The sequence below is a fragment of the Ursus americanus genome, chromosome 3 (assembly GCF_024610735.1).
Source record: "Ursus americanus isolate L20-20 chromosome 3, mUrsAme1.1.p, whole genome shotgun sequence".
Lineage (NCBI taxonomy): Eukaryota > Metazoa > Chordata > Mammalia > Carnivora > Ursidae > Ursus > Ursus americanus.
The window spans coordinates 25,817,411-25,844,766 of record NC_142129.1 but is presented as its reverse complement, the minus strand read 5'-3'; the positions used below and the strand labels follow the sequence as shown (position 1 = coordinate 25,844,766).

The following is a 27,356-nucleotide window of genomic DNA, read 5'->3' as shown; positions in this document are numbered from 1 at the left end:
CCCTTCAGGTGGTGAATCTCCTTGATCAAACGAGATAAAACTCCCCTGCCATGACAATGAAGACATGATGATATCCCAGGGGATTGTTCTTGTTTTATACAAATTTGTTTGAAATATAAAATGCCTCATCTAAAAGAATGACCATGTTGTAACAGGAATTTAGACACCGACATGTCTGAAGTTATGAGAAATAATCTATGGCAGAAAGATTATATTGATGTAAGAAATATTTGGGGGCAAAGAGTCATTTCTTTAGCTCCTGGAAGCCTCACAGTGGTATCTTGCACAAACTAAAGCTAGCTCTGGCTAGTCTCAGCCAAAATACTTGCACTTAGTGTAGAGTTTTAAACTACTTTCGGACAGATAAATTGTCCACAGCAGCATCCTCGAACACCTCTATGTGTGTAGGAGGGATTAAAAATGATGATGACTCACATAAATTGCTTGATTTTAGAAACTGATCCTGGAAAGATTCCTAACTAGGTACCTCTGTTGAAAGAACAGAAAATGAGCACTGACAGAAAAGAGATATACATGGGTAGAATATGAGAAGCCATAAAAGTACTTGTGAAAAAGGGAATCAAGTAGGAGCAAAAACCAAGAAAAAGCAACCCTGGCAACAAAGTTTAAACACTTAGAGCTAGGAAAAAAGGAGAGAAAAGTCATAGTAACTGGATACAGCAGATGCCTTGGAGGATAGTATTTGTCACTCGTGCACTCACAACCCTGCTCAGGATAGAATATCTGCCAATAATTTCAACAAAAGACAACCAAATCTTAAGTCTGAAGAATAAAATGCAAAAATTCAATTCTCAGTCATCTATCTTGGAAAAATTGTTACAAAATCAAAATTCTATTTTCTCTTTTTATTCTTTTAAGAAAAGAACTCCAGGGTTAGAACTTGACCTTCAGTCGCATTGTGTCATTTTACATTCAAAATTACATAATTTCAGTAATCTTACTAAATTTCATGGACCACCAATTATGTTATGAGAAGTTCACTCTTAAATGGCCTCAGGCTGTGGCACAGGCCAGGATCCTCCTTGCTTTGACAGCAACATCCCACTGGGTATTTCTCTGAAATCTGATTATCATTGCAAGGGAATGTTCTCATTTTTATGGCCAGAGAGAATCAAGACGGGAATTCCTGCCAGAAAAATGTATTGCAGCATCCAAACTCATGAGGAAAGAGGGAGGAGTATTCTGTATTCTGACATTGTCTCTGGTTTAAAGACTTCATGGGTTTATAGTATATGGTTGGGTGTTCAGAATCATCTAGGAAAGGCAAGGAAAGTGTTACATGATGGTAGAAGTAGAAGTAATCTACTTCTGTGCCTGCTAGAAGAGGAGGGCACACCTTAGCCTTTGAAAAATATATATCTAAAGACTATAAAATCATTTGGTTATCATAGCAACCATTTATTAAATAATGTATCAGTAGAAAAAGAAAAAAAAATCACTTTCAGAAAATTAGAGTATTCTCCAAGATGCTAGCCAACTAGTGAAGCTTCCACTTGACATCAAATTCAGAACTGTAAAAAGCAATGCTTGAGTTCAATGTTTCTCTAGCTCAGAGGTGTGAATCATCAGAGATGTACCCAGTCACTAACTATTTACTATGACCTCTGAATTCTGTTTTGAATTACAAAACTGATCCCTTACCAATTGACCACCCCACCTGACTCTGTTTAAGATTAAAGGGAAGAAATGGGGAAGGAGGATTCATAGCTACAACCAGAAGTAAAAGGACATGTGCATAAAACCAAGCTGTAGGCATAGTTTTCCCTATCACTACAATACAAATAAGCCAACTTTTATATTAGATGCAGAAATAATTTTTATTTTATATGGTGTTCGATAGACACAGAAAGTTTCCATTTAAACAACTGTCAAGGACCCTGAATCACTTAATAATGCTAATGTCAGTGAATATGGTCAAGAAATTACAAGTACCTAATTAAATAATTCAATCCAATTCTTTACCATTTACTGGCCAATCTTAAGTGTATCACTTTGAGCAGTTAACTAACTCTAAAAGTTTCCTCTTTTTTCTGTCATGTAGCAGAATTGTGCTATCAGATATATCATTAATTTTATCTTTTTTCTTTTGGAAAAGCAAAAATAATACTTTGTCCTATCTTTAAACATATATTAATGATATGTAGCAAATGAGATAAAATTTATAAAATAAAAATGCCACACAAATGGTAGTTCTATAATTATGTCTTTTGTTATGTCTGACTGTTGTCAGGAAAACCAGATATATTGTATTTTGATTAAAAAAAAAAAAAACAAGGTCCTATTGAGCCTATTGAGTAAGGTCCAAGTTTATATTACAAGGGTGAGTCAAATTGATCCCTCGTAGATATTTGGCAATTACTTTTGTTTTTTTGTTTTTTACCTCCCTCTCACTGAATTAGCCCTTTTATATAATGTCATGTATCCACCATCACAATATCGTACAGAAAAGTTTCATGCCCTGGAAATTCCTTGTGCTCCACCTATTCATCCCTCCCTGCCTACCAGCCCCTGGCAACCACTGTTTTTCCATCTTCATAGTTTTACCTTTTCCAGAATGTCATATACTTGGAATCATGCAGTATGTAACCCTTTCAAATTCACTTCTTCCACTTAGTAATACAAATTTAAAGTTCCCTCGTGTTTTGTTTTTACCATTTTCGTTTATTTTTATCACTAATATTACATTCTATGGATGTACCAGTTTGTTTATACATTCACCTACTAAAAGACATCTTAGTTGCTTCCAATTTTTGACAGTTGTGATTAAAGCTGCTGTAGACATTTATGTGCAGGTTATTGTATACAGATAAGTTTTTACCTTATTTGGGTAAATACCTAGGAGTGAAATTGCTAGATCATATGGTAAGATTATATTTAGCTTGATAAGAAACTATCAAACTGTCTTGCAAAGTGGCTGTACCATTGTGGATTCCCACCAGCAATGGATAAGAATTCTTTTGCTCTACATCCTCACCAACATTTGGTGTTTTCAGTGTTTTGGATTTTAGTCATTCTAATAGGTGCAGAGTAGTATCTGTTTTAATTTGCAATTTCTTAATGATGTATAATGTTGAGTATCTTTTAATATGTTCATTTGCCATCTCTATATCTTCTTTGTTGAGATGTCTGGCAGATCTTTAGTCTACTTTTTAATTAGGTTGTTTCCTTATTGTTGAATATCAGAAGTTTTTTATAATATTTTTGGATACAAGTCCTTTATTAGATGAGTGTTTTACAAATATTTTCTCCTAGTCTGTGTCTTCTTTCCCATTTTCATAGTATCATTTGCAAAACATAAATTTTAAATTTTAATAATTTCCACTTACCAATTTTTTTTTCTTTCACGGGTATTTATTTTGGTACTACTTACCTTTTTGTTAATAATGCAAAATAATATTAATAATAATTAAATGATTAATTTCCTACTGTGGACCAGTCACTTATACAGTCAGACCTTTTCAATTATCAGTCTCCCTTATCTTTTTTTTTTTTTTTAAAGATTTATTTATTTATTTGACAGAGATAGAGACAGCCAGCGAGAGAGGGAACACAAGCAGGGGGAGTGGGAGAGGAAGAAGCAGGCTCATAACGGAGGAGCCTGATGTGGGACTCGATCCCAGAACGCCGGGATCACGCCCTGAGCCAAAGGCAGACGCTCAACTGCTGAGCCACCCAGGCGCCCCGAGTCTCCCTTATCTATACAGAAATGTTTCAACAAAGGAAGGATTTGGACACTATTTATATATATTGTTAATGGATTTCTTAGTAAAGAATAGTTCCATCTTAGAAATAATCACGGATTTACCTAAGATATTAAAGAACAAATTTCCTGAGAGTTTTTACCTTTCTTTTTTAAGACTTTATTTATTTATTTGAGAGAGAGAGCACAAGCAGGGAGACGGGACAGAGGGAGAGGGAGAAGCAGCAGCAGACCCCTGCTGAGCAGGGAACCTGAAGTGGAGCTCTATCCCAGGGCCCTGGGATCATGACCTGAGCCAAAGACAGACACTTAACCTACTGAGCCATCAAGGTGCCCTGAGAGTTTTTATCTTTCATTAAAAAAAATGGCATTTCCTGTTTCTGTTTCAACATGACAAAAACTTGGATGTCATCACTCCTGTCCCTACAATAAAAAAAAAACTTGACAAACTAAACAATAACTTTTCTTGGACCCATCAGAGAATTGAGGTTGTAGGGTAAACTACCATCCCAAAATCTGTAGACATATGTCTATATAGAGAATCACAGTTATGATCTGCTTATCTGGAGCAGAAGTGCTGAAGCCATAAAATATGCCTAGTACCTTTTACAAGACATCTGACTTTCAATAAAATGTTACAAGGCATGCCACAAAAATAGGTAAATACATTAAAAGCAAAAACTGGTTCTTTGAATAGATAAATACAATTAATAAACCTGTAGCCAGACTAACCAAGACACAAATAGAGAAGATACAAACTGCAAGTATTAGGAACAAAAGAGGATCCATCACTATAGATCCCATAGACATTAAAAGGATAATGAAAGAATACTGCCAACAATTCTATGCCCACAAATCTGCTACCTTAGTGAAATGGACTAATTCCTCAAAAGATACAATCTACCAAAACTGACACAGGGAGAAGTAGATAACCTAAATATTTCTATCAGTATTAAAGACAATTGGATCAATAATAAATCACCTTCCCAAAAGGACAATACCAGGCCCAGATAGTTTCACTGCAGAATTCTATTAATATTTAAGAAATAATACTATATTTTCACAATCTCTTGCAGAAAATTACAGCAGAGGAAGTATTTCCTAACATTTGATAAGACCACTATTAATTACCATAGTATCCAACCAGCTAAAGACATCACCAGAAACAAAAATTACTGAGCAATATCTCTTATGAATATAGATGGAAAAATCCTTAATGAAATATTAACAGATAAATTCTCATTATTAAAAGAATTACACCAGGTATGCAAGGTTAGTTCATCATTCAAAGATATAATCCATCACATTAACAGGCTAAAGAAGAAAAATCATATGACCATATCAGTTGATGTAGAAAAGGCATTTAACATCCAATACCTATTGATGTATTGATCCAATACATGTATCTGATAAAATTTTATATATAAATATATTTTTAAGTATATTTTAAAATTCAAAAATAAAAAAACCCCAAATTTTTAAATGCGCCAAATAAATCATCCAGACAGAAAATTAACAAAGAAACAGTGGCTTTGAATGACACATTAGACCAGACGGATCTAACAGATATATTCAGAACATTTCATCCAAATTTATAAAAATCAACACCTGGAAAACAAGTAATCCAATTAAAAATGGGCAGAAGACATGAACAGGCATTTCTCCAAAAAGGACATACAGCTGGTGAATAGACACATGAAAAATGCTCAACATCACTTATCAGGGAAATGCAAATCAAAACCACAATGGGATACTACCTGACACTGTTAGAATGGCTAAAATCAAAAACACAAGAAATAACAGGTGTTGGAGGGGATGTGGGGAAAAAGAAACCCTCCTGCACTGTTGGTGGGAATGCAAACTGGTGCAGCCACTGTGGAAAACAGTATGGAGGTTCTGCAAAAACTAAAAATAGAATTTCCATATGATCCAATAATTCTACTACTGGGTATTTTTCCAAAAAATAAAAAAAAACACATGAATTCAAAAAGATATATGCACCCCTATATTTATTGCAGCATTATTTAGAGTAGCCAAATTATGGAAGCAGCCCAAGTGTCCATCTATAGATGAATGGATAAAGAAGGTGTGGTGTGGATACATATACACACAATGGGATATTACTCAGCCACAAAAAGGGGGGAGATTTGGACATTTGCAACAACATAGGTAGACCTAGAGGATATAATGCTAAATTAAATAAGTCAGAAAAGACAAATACCATATGATTTTATACATATGTGAAATTTAAGAAACAAAAGAGACTCTTAACTGTAGAGAATAATGAGGGATGGTGGGTGACAGGATAGCTGAAATAGATAAAGGGGATTAAGAGTACACTTATTTTGATGAGCTCTGAGTAATGTATAGAGTTGATGAATCATTACATTGTACGCCTGACACTGATATAGCACAGTATGTTAATTGTACTTCAATAAAAATGAATAATGTCCAAACAACAATAAAGACGCTGCTAAAATAGAGTGCGTATTTGGAAACAAAAATCATAATGCTATAAGCATTTACCTGTAAATGTATTTATGTATTACCTGTAAATCAATATAATTATCCTGAGTTTTAACTAAATTATGTTGGAAAGTTTATTATACCCTATGTTGAGTAGTATAAGACATTAAGCTACTTGCCAGTAAATTTTCAAATTCCTCTTAGTTATCTCTGACACTTTTCTAATAGTGGTTTTAATACAGAAATGTCTGTAGCAGCGACTACAGGAGTGATTTAGTTTAGGGATAGCTGAGTAAAAGGTGTCTGATAAACCACAGTCATACCTTAGAAATATTGTGGGTTCAGTTCCATACCACCACAGTAAAGCAAATATTGCAAAAAATGAGTCAAATGAATTTTCTGGTTTGCCAGTACATATAAAAGTTAAGTTTATACTGTAGCCTATGGACTATGTGATAGCATTATGTCTAAAACATACAACCTACATACCCTCATTAAAAAAAAATTTACTGCTAAGAAAAAAATGCTAACCATCATCTGAGCTTTCAGTGTGTCATCATCTTTTTGCTGGTGGAGGGTCTTGCCTCATTGTTGACAGCTGCTGATTGATTAGGGTGGTGATTGCTCAAGGTTGGGGTGGCCATGGCAATTTCTTAAAATAAGACAACAGTGAAGTTTGCTGCATTGATGGACTCATCTTTACAAACAATTCCTCTGTAGCATAAGATGCTGTTTGATAGCATTCCACCCACAGTGGAACCTTTTTCAAAATTGGAGTCCATCCTCTCAAATCCTGCTACTGCTTTGTCAACGAAGTTTAATGTAATATTCTAAAGTCTTCGTTATCATCTCAATGATCTTCCCTGCAGTTTCACTAGAAGTAGATTCCCTCTCAAGAAACCACTGTCTTTGCTCATCCGTAAGAGGCAATTCCTCATTCATTCAAGTTTTATCATGAGTTTGCAGTCTTACGGTCACACTTTTAGTTTCTAAAAAAAGTAAATAACAAATGGGCAAAAGCTCTAGAGACAGCTTACCAAAGAAGATACACAGATAGCAAATCGGCATATGAAAAGATGCTTGACCTCACATGCCAACAAGGTGTTGCCAATTAAATAAAAAGAGATACTACTGTACAACTATTAGAACACCTATTTTTTTTTAACTGACAATACTAATTGCTGGTTGAGGACGTGAAGCAACAAGAACTCTCATCTATCAATGGCAAAAATGAAAAATAGTACAGCCATTTGGAAGACAGTTTGGTAGTTTGTTACAAAGTTAAACATAGACTTTCCATAAACCCAGCAGTCTCACTCCTGGTTATTTACTCAATACCCTTAATAAAAATGCTTTCCAGGACTGACAGTATTGGAATGGATTCTCATATTTATAATTTAATATTAATTCCATATCATTTTAAAGGTAGACCTTTTATCAACAGCTTTTGTATCAGCAAGGGCGATTCCAGTCTTGGCAGCAGCCTCAAGTCTGATTTTAACATCGCCCAAATGGTGGTGATAGTCATCCTTCTCAGCAAATGAAATTTTCATCTGTTTTTGAAGCAATCTACAGAATATTTATCTCTCAGCTTGCTTCATAAAAAAGACCTCCCATGAGGCAGTGTGAATTATTTTCATGCAACCACAGTGAGATTTAATGACATTTTTAATAAATAACAATATTTTGTTTACACATAATAAAGTATTACCGTTTACAGGGTTCCTGGTTTAGATTTACAAAAATGTACTAAATCAGTGATGAGAAGCGTGATTTATAATTGTTCTATTACTATTTCTGAAACTACTTATGGTAGGAAAGGTTAGTGACTGCTGCTGGCACTGTGGTAGCAGAAAGCTAATGATTCTCTTGTCTTTTAGGAGAGTTAGACTGCGGTTCATGTGCAAAAAAAATACCTCAAGGCTGTGCTTTCAATGCTTAGCTCATTTATCTCTCATCACTTAGGTAAATGAGATGCGGAAGTGGTTCCTAGTTTCTAAATAACTTTTTATACACTACTCAAAGCCTTAAAGGGTCCTAAAATGCTTTCTCTTGTTAATGAAATCTCAGTCATATAATTCGTTCAGTAGTCTAGAAGACTCATTTTTAAAGCCTCCAGGCAGGCTGCTGAATTTACACCAAGTATGCCAACGTTTATAAGCTTCTTTTTAATATATAGTTACTTGTGTATATGGGGTTAATTTCAAAATGTATGAACCATAGTTACATAAAATGTTAACATTAAGGATAGGTAGGGGAAGGATTTACTGAAACTCTCTTTACTGTCTTGGTAAATCTGAAATTATTTGAAAAGAAAGCATTTTTTTTAATTACACATAACCGCACTCTCCTTTTACTCCAAAGAGATTACAGTATATACCTGTTTAGCATAAGCTTTGAAATGTGTCGTTGCAAAGAAATTGCCACAAAATATAATGCCTCAAAAGTAGTGATAGCCCAAAGTTCCAACTGACACTATTTCTTTCTCACAAATCACTATTTGTACCATGGTAGTTGAAGGCAGAAAATAAATATCATTGAGTTGGAAATCTCTCTACTCTATAATCTACACTGTGCTCTTCATTGGCCTTTTTTTTTTAAAGGTGGATGCAGAGTTAATTCACAGAAAGAAGACAAATTCTTGTGTTTTCTCTTATTGCTTGTCCTCAACCTTTTAGTGTTTCTTGTGCCATTGAAAAAACTCTCAGGCAAAGTAGAATTGTTTTTCTGTCCTTCACTTAGCTAAGTTCCTTTGGCCAAGGGAAATACCTATAAGATATATAAATATATCATAAGTAATAATATGTATATTGGCAGATCAATGACTGACTATAAATGATTGAGCTATACTTTCAGAAAAATGACACTGTTCCAAATATGACTCACCCCTATAAGGAAGGGATTAATTTGGATTGTTATCAATGTCAAATGTCTTCTGGAGGATATTAAGGAACGTTCCAGTATTGTACTTTATTTTTTCACTACAAAATTTTCTTATTTAACTAAGAATCCTATTAATTAAATGAAAATAACAGTAAGATTTTTAATACACTAATTAAATATATTTGAATGGTTATGGGTCTAAGACTATATTGGGCTTTCAACCAAAGATGAATTCCAATTTGGTCTTTGTTATGGTTCCTTTGAGAATGTGTTGTGCTGTTGATTCAGTTTAAAGTAAAATTTATAATTCCTAGTCAAGAATTTTATGACGCTTCACCCTTCCATTTTCAAATTAATTATAATTTTATAATTATTTCTCCTTTGCCTTTTCTTTTACTTCATCTATGATCTTCCTCTGACATAGCAATAACTGAGTTTTCCCAAGTTTAACCCAACCTTGCTGGCTTCCATATTAGATTCTGGTGCTCTGGAAATGATTGTCTAGGTTATTGAGTTCCCATCTTGGTCACCCTGTTTCCTGTATGGGATTCTGAAGTTATCATGTTTACAATCTATTCTTTTTTGTCTCATCATTTCAATTATAGCGGGTACTGGCTAAATCAGCCTGACATTTGTTACCTCCTTGCTTGCACACCATTCTGAAGAATAACAGCACCTCTGGGTTGAGCTGAGTCCAGAAGCCTGAGTTAGTGGAAGGTGGATAGACCAGTATCCATAGAACTTGAAATAAAGAGAAACTAGTGGCAGACAGGCGATTGTGGGCTTTTGGACCAAAGAAGACTTTCAAAAGTGGTAGAATGAAATCAAAGTGGAAGCACAAGATAAAAATCAAAAGCTGACTTAGGTACGGCTCTGAAAGATTTACAATGACCTTCAGCGACATTGATCAGAAAGGATCAGGAGTGGATATGAAGCCTATTCACTGAGATTCTCTGACAAAAGTAGCTTCACTTGTGCTCCTATTCGTGGACCATGGGAGAAGTGTTAAGACTGGCTTTAAAAAAAATAATCATGTTGAACACTGACCCCTTCTAACATAAACATCAGGACCTAATTCATACTCCCTTGGATGTTTGAATTTTCCAAAAGTAGCAACAAATGAAAGCAAAATCAGAGGACAAAGAGTCAAAAACATACAAGAGTATATAGCACTTTTTATAGTTTTCCTTAATGAAGTGTTAAAAAAGAGTTATATTTCCATAAGCATCCAGATTCTTTGAAGATATATCCTAATCAGAAAAAGAATGGTCAAACATGATAAATATAGAAGATAATTAATTTAGGCATCTAAAAATAAAGTGTTTATAAATTATTAATTTAGTAACATTTACTCTCATGCTTAGACATATTAGCCCTATTAAATAGTATATCTTAAAGTTATTCACACATGTAAGTGTAAAGAGTTAAAAGAATTTTTTTTTTTTTAAACACAGATGACAAGGATATTGAAGTAGTATGGTTATTGTAGTTTTGGAATTCAGAATAGGAAAATACCAATGTGAAATAGTAAAGTTTATTTCCATATTTTAAAGTCATGCAAGCTTCATTATGTAGCTATTAAAAAGCAATTTTTGTTCATATTGCTTTGACCATACCACCTTAGGCCTTCCAAAGGGGTTATCCTGCCAAGAAAGAAATTAAGCATTTATTAGAGGGTCACTAAGGCATCGTTACAGGAGTAATAGCTCACTGCAGGTTCTTGTCATTAGTTCATTTATTACCCTTTCTGTCTCGACAAGCTTTATAGAATCATGGATTTTTAATAAGTCTTGTGCTCTGTGGTGATCTCTGGTTTGTTACTGCTCACAGAACTTGTTTCCTTTCCGATTCGGACAGCTTATTGTTTACAAAATAGTAAGTTCTCCTTATTACAAGATATCCTACAAAACAGTTGGAAAGATGCTATAAAATTGACAATTTAGAGTATAAATTAATGAATACTGACTCTTCATCATTTCCGTGATTCAATCACCTTCCTTACCATTTTCTGGTTGCCAGTGTTAGGTATATTATGTAGTCCAGTAGTTAAACCTCCAGTGAAATCTGAAAATAATGCCACTGATAGGCTTATGCTGTAAAACTTCTTCATGTATTTCCAATAGTACATCAATATCGAGACTATCTAGGGGCGCCTGGGTGGCTCCGTTGGTTAAGCAAACGACTCTTGATTTTGGCTGAAGTCATGATCTTCTGGGTTGTGAGACTGAGCCCTACATCAGGCTCCGTGTGGATTATAAAATATATATATGTAACATATAACATATTATAAAATTATATAAGATTATAAAATATATTTTATTATATATATTATAAATTATTAAATTATATAACATATGTAACATATGTAACACATATATGTATATAAATATATATGTGACATAAATATATATAGAGAGAGAAAGAGAGAGAGAGACTACCTAAAATGGAACGCTTCATCTCTATCCCTTGATATAAAGGTCATGCCACAGTGGCTCAGACAAGACCTTGGGACACTACAGTATTGACCCTAAAACAGAAGCTTTACAAAATACCCATGTCCCAAATGTACCCTATGTTTTCTTTTCCCTTTCTTGAAAAGGAATGTTACTGCCTTTGCTTTCACATACAAAGCTGTTATTATGCAACTAATTCTTATAGGAGAATGATGTCCTTATAGGCAAGAATCTTTTCATACAGATATAATCAAATGAGGTAAAACTGTAGTTTACATTCTCATTTTTCAAGGCATTAATATTGTGTGGTAAACAATGTCATTATATATATTATAATGCATGAAAATGATGTTTTAATGACTTCCTCTAAAATTCTTGGGATATGGGACTAGCTGTAACGTAAAAGGAATTTGTGTGGATGGAATTTTGTATTCTTCAGTACAAGGAAACGGTTGCTGTGCACGTTATTTTTAGAACATCACACATTGAAATGCCTATGATATTGGTTGTGTGCAGTTATAAATTATACCCGAAGTTTCTCTTAGAAAGTCTCCTTTTCCATTTTCAACTAGAAAAGTCAACATACCTGTATCACAACTTTGGCTCAAATAACGTACATGGTAGCCATAATTGCTGTTCAATCCATTATGCCTGGTTCTCCTTCCCTGCCCCCTTCCAGTTGAGAACGGCCATGGGCACTGCTCTGGACAATGACATGTGAGCTGTGACTTGTGTCATTTATGGACTAAAGCATTTCTGGGCTGGGCCAACATGTGATCCACTATACTTTATCTTCTCTGCCAGTGACCAGCAATATTGTAGGAAAAGGCTTCTTTGCCAGCCTTGGTCCCAGAATGAGAATGACTAAGAGCAGCGTTTCCAGCTCGTCTACAGAGGACATGTATGAGAATGAAAAATTAACCTTCATTGTTTTAAGTCATTAAGTAGTCTGAAGTAGTTTGTTCTGTATTTTAACCTGGTATCCTGACTGATGCAAAAATGAATGCTGCCATAAGGGGAAAATACTTAAATATGTAGTATTTTTTAAAGTCTGACAAGCAGATAGAAAATAAAGGATGTTGGGGCACCTGGGTGGCACAGCAGTTAAGCGTCTGCCTTCAGCTCAGGGCGTGATCCCGGTGTTATGGGATTGAGCCCCACATCAGGCTCCTCTGCTATGAGCCTGCTTCTTCCTCTCCCACTCCCCCTACTTGTGTTCCCTCTCTCGCTGGCTGTCTCTATCTCTGTCAAATAAATAAATAAAATCTTTAAAAAAAAAAAAAAGGATTTTGGATATTGGAAAACCTGGAATCTATCTACGTGATAGTTGTAAAACTGTCTCTGAGATCTTTGGAGCCCAGGTCAACTCCTAATAAGCCGGTAGCCCTCCCGAAGAGGTTAGCACACAGTGTTAGGAGCCTGTGTTGGTTGCTGTCGACTACATCCGACCATGTAGTACAAGAAAGAGAGGAGAAAATAATTGACCCGTTTGCAGTAGTAACATCAGGGAATAGAGAGAACCCACAAAAGTAAGATCTTGTAGGGTTGGAACGGGCACCCACTTCTCAGCTACAAAGTAAATAAAAGTAGCAAAAATATTTTAAAACACATTAAAGCAACATTGAGAATGTTATTGAATGTTGACTCTTTCAATAGGAAAATATTGAAAATGGATTATTTCAAAATTAAAAAAATAGAACAATTTGAGCATTAAAGGCTGTTTGAAACTCAGCCTTACTGCACAGATCCAATTAATGTTATAAGCACAATATTGGTAGTTTAAAAATTTAATGGATTAAAGTAATTACCACTCGATCCATTCAATTGAACAAAATGGCTCAGGCAAAAAAAGACCAAAGGTGGAGCGCCTGGGTGGCTCAGTCATTAAGTGTCTGCCTTCGGCTCAGGTCATGATCCCAGTGTTCTGGGATGGAGCCCCACATCAGGCTCCCCGCTCAGTGGGAAGCCTGCCTCTCCCACTCCCCCCACTTGTGATCCCTCTCTCGCTGCCTGTCAAATAAGTAAATAAAATCTTAAAAAAAAAAAAAAAGAGCAAAGGTGTAGTTTCCCACTGTATTCATTTCCTAATGCTGTTAGAACAAATTACCACAAACTTGGTGGTTTAAAAGAATACACATTTTATTATCTCATAGTTCTGGCAGTTCAAAGCCCAAAATGGATCTTACTGCACTAAAAGCTTACTAGCAAGACTGTGTTCCTTCTGGAGGCTCTATGTGAGAATCTAGATGTTGCCTTTTCCAGCTCATAGATGCTTCCCAAATTCCACAGCTTACGGTCCCCTTCTGTCTTCAAACCAACAATAGCTATTGGATACATTCTCAGTTCACATGCCTCTGACCTCTACTTCTATCCTCACATCTCCTTCTCTGACTATGCCTCTCCCACTTCCCTTTTCAGGTATGTAAGGAGCTCTGTGATTACCTTGGGTCCATCTGGATAATGAAGGATAATATTTCTATCACAAGGTCTTTAACGAAATGACATCTGCAAAGTTGCTTTTGTTATCTAAGCTAACAGTCCTAGGTTCTGGGAATTAGGATGCAGATCTCTTTGGGGGACTTATTATTCTGCCTATCACAGTTTGCTCCCCGGCCTCCAGAGATCAATGCTCATCTCACATGCAGAGTGCATTCACCTATTCCAACATCTTCAAAAGTCTCAGCCTATCACAGAATCAACTCAAAGCCCCGAAAGTCTCTTCTAAATCTAGTCAGCTCGAAGTCCCAAATCTCATCATCTAAATCATGTAACTCAGGTGTGGTTGAGACACTGGGTTTAATTCATCCACGGGAAAAATTCCTCTCCGTCTATAGATTTGTGAAACTAGAAAACAAGTTACGTGCTCCCAGAATGCAATGGTACGAGTCTAGGACACCAGTTATAGACATTCACCTTCAGAAAGGGAGATAATGGAATGGGGGAAAAAATTCCCACCAAGCAAACTTCCCTGGGTTTCCGGGCCTGGGAATGATCCCCTGCAGTTAGTGGCTCTGCCCTCATCGTCAGGCTCACGCTCCAGGAAGGGCAGCACAGGGCTGAGTCATTGCACCAGTCTGTTTCCTGTCCTTGGAATTTGGGGAGCCCGACTGCCTTCTTTTCATTACATTCTTTGTCTCTTTCAGGCAAAACTAGCAGTGTTTCTGATGGCTTAAAATTCTGAAGAACTTCGTGGGTATCTTGTGCCTGTCGTGGATCCTTACTCCTTCCGATAACAAGCTTCTCCACAGACCCTTCCTAGGTAATCCCATCTCTATTCCTGGTTCCTGCTTGGGATGGCTGGGAGCACCCACGAGTCACCCACATAATCACACTGAAGAGATCTCTTTGTAGCTGAGTACTACAACCTTTTGATTCTTTCAAGATACTAGCAAAAGGTTGTCTAGTTGCACACTTGGCTTTCTCTACAGAGCAGATACCCTGACAATCTCCTAATTTTTACACCTTTTCCCCGCTGAATAGGTAAGGAGAATTTTGCACATCAAGTCCTGGTTTCTCTTCCTCAACTGATCTCTTTCCTTCCAAATTTTACGATAGTCAGCAAGAAGAACCAAGCAGTACCTTCAACACTTTGTTTGGCAATCTCTTTAAGCATACAAGTGTATCATTTACAAGTTTTGCTTTCCATAGAACTACAGAACACAACTTGGCTAAGCTTTCTGCTACTACATAACACTAACAAGGATCTCCTTTCCGTCAGTTTCCAACAATAACTTCCCATCACCATGTGAGCTTTTCTCAGCAGCGCCTCCTAACATTTGTATTTTTACCGGGTCTTATCATGGAGATTTAAGTATTGTCTAACGTGATACATATTTTCTTTGCTATGTTTTCACTTTCTTTTGAGTCCTCACAAGCAGAACTAGTAAATAGACATTTCTGCTACCATTTTGATCAAGGAACTCTAAGTCTGTCCTATTATACTCCTCAAAATTCTTCCAGCCTCTGCCTATTGTCCTATTCCAAAGTCATGTTTACACTTTTAGGTATACTAGCGGCACCTCTATTTTGGTACCAAAATTGTTATTCATTTTCTATTGCTACCGTTACAAATTACCACATAGCTTAAAACAACAGATACAGGGGCACCTGAGTGGCTCAGTAGGTGAAACAGTTAAACGTCTGAGTCTTGGTTTCAGCTCAGGTCGTGATCTCAGGGTCCTTGGAATCGAGCCCCACCTTAGGCTCTGCACTCAGTGTGGAGTCTGCTTGAGATGCTCTCTCCCTCTGCCCCTCCCGCTCCATGCTCTCACTCTCTAAAATAAATAAATCTAAAAACAAGGACCTTGTCTTCCAACAAAGTTATTATCATGTAGTTCTACCAGTCAGATGTTTTCAATGGGGTTTACTGGGTGAAAAGCAAGGTGTCTGCAGGACTGCATCCTTTCTCAAAGTTCAAGGGTAAAATCTGTGTTTTGCTGTTTCTTATATTTAGAGTCAGCCCACATTCTCTCTGCCCCCTTCCATCTCCAAAACCAGCAATGGTCAGTTGAGTCTTTTCATATTACTCTGGCTTCTTTCCTATTATCACATCTCCTTCTCTGACTCAGCTTCTCCTTCCATCCTCTTTCACTTAAAAGGACCCTTTCACTTACAGTGGTTTCATTGGGCCTGCCCAGATAATGCAGGGTAATCCTCCCAGCTCAAGGTCCTTAACTTAATCACATTTGCAAAGTCCCTTTTTGCCATGTAATGTTACATGCACAAATTCTAGGAATTAAAACATGAACATCTTTGCAAGGGTCATTATTCCACCTACCATACGCACCAAAATTTACTAGGTCCCACTGACCCAAAGTTAAATGAAGGGAGAGGCAAATGGATAAAAAGTGATACAATTTAATAAGTCTAAGAAGTATGTCTAGAAAAGAACTCTAGGGGCACGTGGGTGGCTCAGCCGTTAAGCGTCTGCCTTCGGCTCGGGTCTTGCTCCCAGGATCGAGCCCTGCATCTGGCTCCCTGCTCGGTGGGAAGCCTGCTTCTCCCTCTCACACTCCCCTTGCTTGTGTTCCCTCTCTCACTATCTGTGTCAAATAAATAAAATCGAAAGAAAGAAGAGAAAAGAAAAGAAAAAAGAAAAGAAAAAAAGGAAGGAAGAAGGAAGGGAGGGAGGGAGGAAGGGAGGAAAGAAAGAAAGAAACTCTAATTGGGGTTGTTGGCCTGTGGAATGCCTAGATTTTCATTCTTAAATTCACTGTTCATATCTGGCAAATCAAAAAGGAAGAACCACCCAGAGGGCAGAGCCGGCCCATAATACACTGGGAAGGATAGTGGAGGACAATCAGGGCCCAATTATGATACATCTCATAACCCAGTAGAGGAGACCTTGCAACATATACAAGAAGGATTTCAGATTTTCTGTGAATAAGTGACTGTTGCTTCTCCCATTATCCTATTAAATGGAATACTTAGGAGTTTCCTTTTGATGCTTCATCATGATCTGTTGGGTGTATTGGGAAGAGATAACTAACTTTTATTGTAGTTTATAAGTTTCTGAATGCAGAAACCACCAGTCATCATGCCCAGATCTTAGACTTTGTACTAGATGCAGAGGATAGTTAGGACTTTTGGTTTGTCATTGTGTGCTGCAATATGGAAAGGGGCAAAATTGGACATTTGGTCACCCAAGGGGTTACCAGGGGACAGAATGTTATAGTTCTTGGTGTTCAGCTTCTTTTCCTTGGCGCATTGATAGGATTGCATTTCCTCTCTACTTTTGAAGTCGAGAATGGCCATTTTGCTTGATTTGACCAGAAGAATATGAGTGCCAAAGACAGAAGTCATTTCCAGTTGCAAGATTTAAGAGTCTAGGTTATAATTCATTATGTTTTCTCCTCCCGAAATGGAAATGATTTTCTAGTTAATGGCTGCTCCATCAGTCTGTGTCCAGGAATGAGGGTACCTTGGATCAGAGCCCCAACTCACTTCTAGTGGACACAGGTACAAGAAGGAGCAAGAAATAAACCTTGGTGGTTTACTCTGCTAAGACGTTAGGCTTTTATTTTATTTTTCTGTAACTGCAACATAACTTATCCCATCCTATTAGCACATATCACTGAAAAGTCTCATTATGTTTTGTGTGGGAAAATAAAAATAATTGCCTTAACTTATTGATCTTACAAGGCTACTTTATTAGAAGCTAAATCAAATTGATTTGAAATCTGATAGTGAACTGAAAAAATAAAAATTTTTATATACATAATTTACAAAATATGTTAAAACTATTAACATATGCAAATCTATTCACTGAGCTTATGTTTCTATAGTTGCCTCTTTCATAACCAGTTTTCTTACTGAGTCTGAGGCATCACTCTGTGTTGTAGCATTTGTAGGATTTACCCAAGTAGATGTATTTGTAGTAAATATTGACCTCATGGAACAATACATAGTCCATATGTAATAATTTAGATGTATCCTTTTTTTTTAAAAGATTTTATTTATTATTTGACAGAGATAGAGACAGCCAGCGAGAGAGGGAACACAAGCAGGGGGAGTGGGAGAGGAAGAAGCAGGCTCATAGTGGAAGAGCCTGATGTGGGGCTTGATACCATAACTCCGGGATCTCGCCCTGTCCCGGGGGCAGACGCTTAACCGCTGTGCCACCCAGGCGCCCCTAGATGTATCCTATTTTTATCAAGAAGTTATTTTTAATATATTTTCTATGTTGGGGAGGAGTTAAGATGGCAGAGGAGTAGGGGTCCCCTTTTTCAGCTGGTCCGCTGAGTCAAGCTGGATAGGTACCAGACCAGCCTGAACATCCATGGAATCAGCCTGAGACGCAGAAAGATACATCTGGATCTCTGCAAATGAACATCTCCAGCACTGAGTATTGAGGTACAAAGCGGGGAGCCGTGAATCCGCACACAGATATCGGAAGATAAACGGAAGGCGGAGGGAGCCACCGCGTTCAGGCACCGGAAAGCGGTAGCCACCTGCACGGGGGAGCGGGCGGGCTCGCGGACGACACCCGCGAGAGAGCGGACTGTGAGCCGGAAACGCGCGCCACCAGACTGAGGGCCGGAGCTTCGGAGCGCGGGGGCAGCTGGTGGCTGGCGGTGTTAGAAACACAAAAGACAGAGACGCGCCAGCCCTGGAAGTGAGGGCTGGGATGCCGGGTGTGGGGCGCACATCCCGGGACGCTGCAGGGTTGAGCAGCACCAACAGTAACAGAGTTAAAGTGGCCAGAACCCCAGTGGAGAACAGTCCACAATCCCTCTGTTCTGAGACAGAGGCTGAGATTCAGCCACTGCTGCTCTGACTCTCAGAAGAGGCACTGCAAACCGCCAGGGAAAGCCGCCAGAGAACAAAAGCCTGGAAATACTGGCTCACAGTGTGCCCAACCCCATCCCCCCTCGCAGGGGACACGGAGACTCTACCCAAACAGGGTTGCCTGAGTATTGGTGCGGCAGGCCCCTCCCCCAGAAGGCAGGCTGAAAAATCAAGAAGCCCACATCCCTAAGATCTCTATAAAACAAGGGCGCACGGCCTGGGTCCTGGTCAATAATTTGGGCTCTGGGCAACTGTGCAACCTCTCCTCATCAGAATGACGAGAAGGAGAAATCCCCCCCAGCAAAGAAAAGACAATGAGTCTGTGGCCTCTGCCACAGAACTAATGGATATGGATATAACCAAATTATCAGAAATGGAGTTCAGAGTAACAATGGTCAAGATGATGTGTAGACTTGAAAAAAATATTAACAAAAATATTAACGAGAATATAGAATCTCTAAGGGCAGAAATGAGAGTGAATCTGGTAGAAATTAAAAATACTATGAATCAAATGCAGTCAAAACTAGATGCTCTGACAGCCAGGGTGAATGAGGCAGAAGAATGAATTGGTGAATTGGAGGATGGATTAGTAGAAGAGAAAGCTAAGACAGAAACTTGGATCAAAAAAATCCAATCTCAAGAATGTAGGTTACAGGAGATTACTGATCAATGAAACGTTCCAATGTCAGAATCATCAGCATCCCCAAGGGGGTGGAGAAAGAGAGAGGTCTAGAAGAGATATTTGAACAAATTGTAGCTGAAAACTTCCCTAATCTAGCAAAGGAAACAAGCATTTGTGTCCAAGAGGCAGAGAGGACCCCTCCCAAGCTCAACCATGACAAACCTACGCCACGTCACGTCATAGTGCCATTCGCAAATATTAGATCCAAGGATACAGTATTGAAAGCGGCCAGGGCAAAGAAATTTCTCACGTACCAAGGCAAAGTTATCAGAATAACGTCAGACCTGTCTACACAGACCTGGAATGAAAGAAAGGGTTGGGGGCCATTTTTAAAGCTCGTTAAGAGAAAAAACATGCAGCCAAGGATCCTTTATCCAGCAAGGCTGTCATTCAGAATTGATGGAGAGATAAAGACCTTCCAGAATCGACAGTCACTGACCAATTTCATAACCACAAAACCAGCCCTACAGGAGATATTAAGGGGGTTTCTATAAAAGTAAAAAGGCCCGAAGAGTGATACAGAACAGAAAGTCATAATCTATAGAAACAAAGACTTTACAGGCAACATGGCATCATTAAAATCATATCTCTCAATAATCAGTCTCAATGTAAATGGCCTAAATGCTCCCATAAAATGGCACAGGGTTGCAGATTGGATAAAAAGACATGACCCATCCATTTGCTGTCTATAAGAGACTCATTTTGAACCTAAAGATACATCGAGACTGAAAGTAAAGGGATGGAATGCATCTTTCATGCCAATGGACCTCAAAAGAAAGCTGGGGTAGCAATTCTCATATCAGATAGATTGGATTTTAAACTAAAGACTATAGTTAGAGATACAGAAGGGCACTAAATTATTCTTAAAGGATGTATCCAACAAGTGGATATGACAATTATAAATATATATGCCCCCAACAGGGGAGCAGCAAGAGACACAAGCCAAGTCTTAACCAGAATAAAGAGACATATACATAATAATATGTTAATAGTAGGGGACCTCAACACTCCACTATCAACAACAGATAGATCACATAAGCAGAAAATCAACAATGAAACAAGAGCTTTGAATGCCATACTAGACGAGTTGGACCTCATAGATACATATAAAGAACACTACACCCCAGAACGAAAGACTACTCATTCTGTTCTAATGCCCATGGAACATTCTCAAGAATAGACTATGTTCTGGGTCACAGAACAGGTCTCAACTGATACCAAAAGACTGAAATTATTCCCTGCATATTCTCAGACCACAATGCTTTGAAACTGGAACTCAACTACAAGGAAGAATTTGGAAGAAACACAAACACTTGGAGACTAAGAACCATCCGGCTTAAGAATGATTTGATAAACCAGGAAATCAAAAATCAATTTAAACAATTTATAGAGACCAACGAGAATGAAAACACAATGGTCCAAAACCTATGGGACACTTCAAAAGCAGTCCTACGGGGAAAATACATAGCCATCCAAACCTCACTCAAAAGAATAGAAAAATCTAAAATGCAGTTTTTATATTCTCACCTCAAGAAGCTGGAACAGCAACAGAGGGACAGGCCTAATCCACTCACGAGGAAGCAGTTGACCAAGTTTAGAGCAGAAATCAATGAATTAGAAACCAGGAGTACAGTAGAGCAGATCAACAGAACTAGAAGCTTGTTCTTTGAAAGAATTAATAAAATAGACAAACCACTGGCAAGACTTATCCAAAAGAATAGAGAAAGGACCCAAATTAATAAAATTATGAATAAAAAGGGAGAGGTCACAACCAACACCAATGAAATAGGAAGGATTATTAGAATTTTTATCAACAGCTTTATGCCAATAAATTAAGCAATCTGGAAGAGATGGAGGCCCTCCTGGAAACCCATAAACTACCAAGACTGAAACAGGAAGAAATTGATTTTTTAAACAGACCAATTAATTATGAAGAGATTGAAACACTGAGTAAAAACCTTCCAAAAAACAAAACGCCAGGGCCTGATGGTTTTCCCGGGGAATTCTACCAAACATTCAAAGAAGAAATAATACCTATTCTCCTAAAGCTATTTCAAAAAATAGAAACACAAGGAAAGCTACCAAACTCATTCTATGAGGCCAATATTACCTTGATCCCCAAACCAGGCAGAGACCCCATAAAAAGGAAATTACAGACCGATTTCCCTGATGAATATGGACACCAAAATCCTCAACAAGATCCTTGCTAATAGGATCCAACAGTACATTAAAAGGGTTATCCATCATGACCAAGTGGGATTCATCCCTGGGATGCAAGGGTAGTTCAACATTTGCAAATCTGTGTGAGAGATTACATGAACAAGAAAAAAGCCAAAAATCATATGATTCTCTCAATAGATGCAGAAAAAGCATTTGACAAAATACAGCATCCTCCCCAGATTAAAACCCTTCAGAGTATAGAGATGGAGGGTACATTCCTCAATTTCATAAAAACCATGTATGAAAAGCCTACAGCAAATATCATTCTCAATAGGGAAAAGCTGGAAGCCTTTCCCTTAAGATCAGGAATACGACAAGGATGCCCACTCTCGCCGTTAATATTCAACATGGTACTAGAAGTCCTTGCAACAGCAATCAGACAAGAAAATGGGATAAAACGTATCCAGATCGGCAAAGAAGAAGTCAAACTGTCTCTCTTCACAGATGACATGATCCTCTATATGGAAAACCCAAAAGACTCCACCCCCGAACTACTAGAAGTTATAGAGCAATTCAGTAATATGGCGGGATATAAAATCAATGCTCAGAAATCAGTTGCATTTCTATACACGAACAATGAGGCTGAAGAAAGAGAAATTAGGGAATCCATCCCAATTACAATAGCACCAAAAATCATATGTTACCTTGGAATTAACTTAACCAGAGACATAAAGGACCTATATTCTAGAAACTACAAATCACTCTTGAAAGACATTGAAGAAGACACAAAAAGATGGAAAAATATTCCATGCTCATGGATCGGAAGAATTAACATAGTTAAAATGTCCATGCTACCCAGAGCAATCTACACTTTCAATGCTATCCCAATCAAAATACCAATGACATTTTTCAAAAAACTGGAACCAACAAGCCCTTAACTTTGTGTAGAACCAGAACAGGCCCCGAATTATCAAGGAATTGTTGAAAAGGAAAAACAAAGCTGGGGGCATCTCAATGCCGGATTTCAAGCTGTACTACAAAGCTGTGATCACAAAGACAGCATGGTACTGGCACAAAAACAGACACATAGACACATAGACCAATGGAACAGAACAGAGACCCCAGAAATGGACCCTCGGCTCTTTGGGCAACTAATCTTTGATAAAGCAGGAAAAAACATCCAGTGGAAAAAAGACAGTCTCTTCAATAAATGCTGCTGGGAAAATTGGACAGCTACATGCAAAAGAATGAAACTTGACCACTCTCTCACACCACACACAAAGATAAACTCCAAATGGAGGAAAGACCTCGATGTGAGACAGGAATCCATCAAAATCCTAGAGGAGAGCATAGGCAGCAACCTCTATGACATCGGCCAAAGCAACTTTTTTCATGACCCATCTCCAAAGGCAAGAGAAACAAAAGATAAAATGAACTTGTGGGACTTCATCAAGATAAAAAGCTCTGCACAGCCAAGGAAACAGTCAAAAAAAAACTAAGAGGCAGCCCACAGAATGGGAGGATATATTTGCTAATGACACTACAGATAAAGGACTGGTATCCAAGATCTACAAAGAAGTTCTCAAACTCAGTACACAAGAAACAAATAAACAAATCATAAAACGGGCAGAAGATATGAACAGACACTTTTCCAATGAAGACATACAAATGGCTAACACACATATGAAAAAATGTTCCAAATCATTAGCCATCAGGGAAATTCAAATCAAAACCACACTGAGATACCACCTTATGCCAGTTAGAATGGCAAAAAGTGACAAGGCAAGAAACAACAACTGCTGGAGAGGATGTGGAGAAAGGGGCTCCCTCCTACATTGTTAGTGGGAATGCAAGTTGGTACAGCCACTCTGGAAAACAGTGCGGAGGTCCCTGAAAAAGTTAAAAATTGAGCTACTCTGTGATCCAGCCGTTGCACTACTGGGTATCTACCCCAAAGATACAGATGTAGTGAAGAGAAGGGCCATATGCACCTCAATGTTCATAGCAGCATTGTCCACAATAGCTAAATCGTGGAAGGAGCCGAGATGCCCTTTAACAGATGACTGGATTGAGAAGATGTGGTCCATATATACAATGGAATATTACTCAGCTATCAAAAAGAATGATTTCTCAACATTTGCTGCAACATGGACGGCACTGGAGGAGATAATGCTAAGCCAAATAAGTAAAGCAGAGAAAGACAATTATCATATGGTTTCTCTCTTCTATGGAACATAAGAACTAGGAAGATCGGTAGGGGAAGAAAGGGATAAAGAAAGGGTGGGTAATCAGAAGGGGGAATGAAGCATGAGAGACTATGGACTCAGAAACAAACGGAGGGCTTCAGAGGGGAGGGGGGTGGGGGAATGGGATAGGCTGGTGATGGGTAGTAAGGAGGGCACGTATTGCATGGTGCACTGGGTGTTATACGCAACTAATGAATCATCGAACTACATCAAAAACCAGGAATGTACTGTATGGTGACTAACAAAATATAATAAAAAATATTATAAAGATTATAAATTATATATATTTCCAACACATATATATATATATTATGTTGGAAAGAGACCTTGGATTTCTGTTTTCCCAATGAAATTGATTTTTTTGTTGTTGTTTTAAGTCTACTTCTAATGCCCAATATTTCCTTCATTGATAATTCCATACTTTTGTGATTTTGATGCTAGCTGGGCAGAAATCATCAGTCTATTATTTTCTCAACAATTTCTTATTTGTTAAAGACACTAATTGACTACATTATTGTGTTACCCATGGATTCAGCCTGTACTTTAAAAACATGTGCTTCGGCTCTCCAGTTCCACTGCGCCCCCCTGACCCAGCCCCTGGCAACCACCATTCTACTGTTTCTATGTGTTTCACTATCTTAAATACCTCATGTCAGTGGAATCTTGAAGTATATGAGGAATTGCTATTCAACGGAATAAAATTTCAGTGATGAAAGATGATTAAGCTCTCTCTAGAGAACGATGTGCATATAGTTAACAGTATTGTATACTTGAAAATTGGTAAGGGGGCAAATTTCATGCTGAGTGATCTTACTACAATAAAAATGTGATTTGAAATGTTTAATTTTTTATTTGTGGAGCTAATATACTTTTGAGGTTAACGTTAGTAATAATATTTTTAAGAAAACCCTTAGGTTTGAATAGAGGTGACAAGATTTGTTATAGGAATTATCCTTACTCTACATTTTCTAAAATATATTCTCAAATATGAAGCACATAATATATTTAACATCAATCACTGTTATTAAAGTATTACAACAGTTCATTATGAACTACTTTATTTCCACAGTTTCTGACTTCAGTCTCAAAATAGCTAGCAATTCATCTGATTCCATAATCTGATAATATTTTTAAATGCATTAAAACCTAACATTCCAGTCACTGTAAAACATAATGAGTTTAAAGACTTCAAGAACAGTAATTTTAAAAAAAGTAACAAATAGCATGTATTAATATTAGGAACATATGTGCCAAGTTCTTTTTACTGCATAGAAATAATGAAGAGGAAAGAAAATCCGAATTGGTAGGAAGTCTGAATTTTAGAATAAAAAGTTAATTTCTGTAATTAATTTAGTAACTCCGATTTGCCCAAATCAATATTGACAGATTGGAAAAGAACTTTAAGATGCAGATAGACGGATCTAAGAGGAGTTATAATTAGCATTTCAAAGATGGAATGTAAATGAATCCTTTAAGTGTGCTTAAAAACATTTTCCCTAAATCCACTGGATTCTTTTTTCTAAGGTTAGTCTATTTTATCCACATCATATGGTGATCATTTTAAATGAATAAATTGCTGTGAGAGAACTGAATTCATCATAGCCTGCAAACTATCATTTTGGTTTTTAAATATTTTTAAATAAATATTGTATGTATTTAAGGTATACAACATAATAATTTGATATACATATACAAAGTGAAATGATTACTACAGCCAAGGTAATTAACATATCTCCTCACAGTTACCATTTTGTATATGTATGATGAAATTGACTTTTTCAACAAATTTCCAGTATTTAATACAATATTATTAACTTTAGTCATCATGCTGTTGACAGCTAGGCTTATTCATTCTACATAAGTGCAACTTTGTACTCTCAACCAACGTTTTCCCATTTCCCCCACTTCCCTGCCCCTGGTAACCACCATTCTACTCTCTGCTTCTTTGTATTTCAAGCAATCCCACTTCTGGGTATATACCCCCAAAATGAAATCAGTACCTAAAAGAAATACTTGAATTCCCATATTCATTGCAAGATATAGAAACTTAAGTGTCCCTCAGTGGATGAGTGGATGAAGAAATTGTGAGATGTGCATGTGTGTACACACACAAACACATGATCGAATATCATTCAGCCTTAAAAAGAAAAAAAAAAAGTCCTACCATTTGCAACAAAATGGGTGAACTTGGAAGACATCATGCTAAGTGACATAAACCAGACACCGAAAGAAAAAAAAAAAAAACAACCTGCATGATCTCATTTGCATGTGGAATCTAAATCCATTGAATTAACATCACTTTTTCATAAAGGTAATTTAAGACACATCATCTGAATTACTAAATATTTTAAATCAGCATTGCCTGAATGGTTGTTTTCATTTGAAGTAATATAATCATAGACATTAATCAATAGCCAAGAGATTGTAAAATTCCAGGTTTCTGCCTTGACGATGAAACTGTAATCTGACCATAAAGCTTACATGGAACCATTTGGTGCCATTCAAGACAATGAATATACAAAACACAAAGATCTATTTAAATAATTGATTATAAGAATATTGAGACCGAACTTTTTCATAGAAACTGGTACATTCAAGTATAAAAGTTCTGAACATTTTCCTTGAAGTAACTAACATGCTAATTTATGTCCTCAAACTCTCACTTGGCATTATTAATTAGAACCTATTTTTATGTAGGAAAGTATAACTTTCACAATGGAAGATTCCGTATTTGCGATTTTGACTTTTCTGTGGGAACTTAGAAGTACTCTACGTAGTAGAGTATGACTTTGATGAAGTGATGAGGTGAGAATATAAAAAAGTCACAGTGGGGGTGTTTTTTGTTGTTGCTGTTGTTGGTTTTAGCCCGATAGTAGCTTAAGTGAATGCCCTATAAGCCTGTCACGGTGTATTTTTCTTGTCTTCCATTTATCTTTACATAAGCAGTGACTCTATTAAGATAAGAACTTTGCAGATTCTAGGTTAATATTTCTAAAGAAATAACAAAATTTCATAAACTGTATTTTAGTGTCAGGGTTTAATAGCTTTATAAATGACTTTAGTCCTGCATTTGCATAATAATTCAGGATCTGAATGGGGCACTTAATTTTTCAAAAAAATTTTTGCTGCATTTTGTGAGGAAAATTATGAATTACACATAAAATTGAAGATATTTCATCTTTCTATATGGCAACTTCCATATAGGAAATGGATATAGAACTACTTTTTCCCATTATGATCATAGATTATGTTATGAAGGGGTCCATTTCTTAGAAAAATCATGTCACATAAAAATTGTTCTTACCCTACATGAGTTATGTTCAAAAAGTTCTTTATAAGATATTTATTGAGAATTCCAAATGTGTGTTCCAGGAGAAAGAGGAGTATTTATGGTACTGGTAAACACAGGTCTCAGAAAGCTTTCTAAAGCTTTTTCCTCAGATCATTAGTGTTCCCAG

The 27,356-nt window shown here is 37.1% G+C and overlaps 2 long non-coding RNA genes across 3 annotated transcripts in view; one reads left to right on the top strand and one right to left on the bottom strand.

Moving 5' to 3' along the window:
• The window catches only part of LOC148110350 (uncharacterized), a 190,512-nt gene that overhangs the window by 7,396 nt on the left and 155,760 nt on the right, over positions 1–27,356 (bottom strand). The window lies entirely within an intron of this gene.
• LOC123788998 (uncharacterized) overlaps positions 1–27,356 on the top strand; it is a 286,821-nt gene that overhangs the window by 246,383 nt on the left and 13,082 nt on the right. For both annotated transcript variants that reach the window (XR_015723874.1, XR_006778631.2), the window contains exon 10: positions 14,667–14,782. This is a non-coding gene — a long non-coding RNA (uncharacterized LOC123788998). The remainder of the gene's footprint in view (positions 1–14,666; positions 14,783–27,356) is intronic.